Here is a 2,036-nt window from a genome sequence, read left to right as displayed (position 1 = left end):
CAGAAGCAGTTTATTTTGAAAATACAGTTCCCTGATAAGGACTACCTTGAAATTTTGACCTTGGCGATACAGTATCGTGAAGTCTTCTTTTTCAATAATTCACTGTTCTTTTTCTAACATTCAATGTGGTTGAACGAAAGCGATGGTAGAATGGTTGTACTCCCTGCAGTACAAGCAAAGGCAAGTTGCATTTGCAGAAATAGAACCCACTCGAGAATGGGATGATCCTTTTGTGGTTGGGATTGAAGCTGTCCCCATGCAGAAATGTAGTTGGCTTCCCGCTAAAATTCCTAAGATTGAGCCAATAAAAAAAGTAGAACTTTGTGTGAGGGTAATGAATTTTAAACCCCTGAAAATAATTTTTTGAAGTTACAAACAAAAACAGTGAGTTGGATTAGTATAATAACTTCGATAAATTTATCGTTAAAAAAGTATGTTTTAATTCAACTTCAATGGTTTCTAAGCCTGGAGTCAAGCCAGGATGCAATATCTGTAAAGATGGGCTATTGTTGAGGAAGAGAGACATGTCGGGGTTTAGAAAACCCGGGCGAGGGGGCAGGTAGGGGGGAGTCAATATAGTGCAGACAATTTTGAGACTCCACATCTGAAAAATGGGAAATGAGGTGTGAGAAAGTGGGAGGCAGTGTCACTCGCTGTATGTGCTGCTACGTCATATCAGGGGAGTACCATTCTAAGTACCCCAAATTCCTGCCAGGCAGAGGCTCTGAGGGTAGGGCAGAGTCGCAAAGCATGAGGATGATGCTGAGCTTACTAACACAGGGGAGTTGCTTCTTGAGCCTATGGTGCATTTTGCTGCTACGGTTGCTGCTCTCTGAGCCTCATGAAGACCTGCGAAGAAAGGAATTAAAGCTTGGTGATGAAGACATGAAGCACAGATTTTGGAACCCCATGACACCCCTAATTAGAGATGATTTAGTCAACCTCTTTCACAGTTACAAAGAAAGGGGCAATCTAAAGCACCTTTCATGGCAGGTTTGAGCTTCCCCTTTGGCTGTGGCCACCTCGTATTTCCACTTGGGAATGGAATAATCCTCTCCAGCTGTTCCCGCAGCTTCTTTGTGGTCATTCGCCAATCTTATCCCAATGCCTCTCCCACCCCCACGTTATGTGGCCCAGTGTGGTTTTACCTTCCTGTAAGATTAAGTTCCCTCCTCTCAACCTCGAGCCAGCTAGGTGGACCGTCTCATCCTCTTGTTCTTGAAGACAAGAATTTTTTTCAGCTAGTACCCAGCTCCAGCCTCAGAGTTGAGGCTAATCCTCTAGAGGAGCCGATAGGTAGCTTAAGAATATGTTTGATGGACCAGCAAAAGTGAGGCAAAATATTTTTCAAATGTTTTTCTTAAATGTTGCTAAGAGTTCGGTTGCACCAACACTGGTACATAGGTGCAGACCAGCGTGTCCCTGGACTTAGAGAGTGGAAACATTTGTGGCACCAGCAATAAAAGAGAGAATTAAATATGGGTGATATTGAGAAAGCCAATTTTTGTTCAGAAGTGTGCCCCGTGCCACACCATGGAGAAGGAAGACAAACACAAGACTGGGCCAAATCTCCGTGGTCTCTTTGGGCAGAAGACAGGTCAGGCTGCTGGATTCTCTTATACAGACGCCAACAAAAACAAAGGCATCACCTGGGGAGAGGATGTGCTGATGGAGTCTTTGGAGAACCCCAAGAAGTACATCCCTGGAACGGGAATGATCTTCGCCAGCATTAAGAAAAAGGTAGAAAGGGCAGACTTGATAGCTTATCTCAAAAAAAGCTAATGAGTAATAGTTGGTCTCCACCTTGTTTATCACAAAACAGAAATGTCTCATGACTTTTTAAATGTGTACCATAATTTCATTAATCTCATACACCAGAATTCAGCTCATCAATGATGGACAGAATATTTTTGTTGGGACAGTCCTGATTTAACTAAGACTGGCTTGTGGTTAAATGAATATAATCAGTTTTTTTGAATTTTGACAGTAATTAATTGAGTTAATGCTATCACGGTTTTTCCCTTCTAAAGGTATGA

General features: G+C 42.5%; 1 pseudogene; it reads left to right on the top strand.

Annotated features, from left to right (window-relative positions):
* Positions 1-1,478: 1,478 nt before the first annotated feature.
* LOC138375750 (cytochrome c, somatic pseudogene) lies at positions 1,479-1,782 on the top strand (annotated as a pseudogene).
* Positions 1,783-2,036: the final 254 nt, after the last annotated feature.

This window comes from Eulemur rufifrons, chromosome 27, assembly GCF_041146395.1.
Source record: "Eulemur rufifrons isolate Redbay chromosome 27, OSU_ERuf_1, whole genome shotgun sequence".
Taxonomy (NCBI): domain Eukaryota; kingdom Metazoa; phylum Chordata; class Mammalia; order Primates; family Lemuridae; genus Eulemur; species Eulemur rufifrons.
The sequence above is the reverse complement of the archived record's forward strand: the minus strand, read 5'-3'. Positions and strand labels throughout refer to the sequence as shown.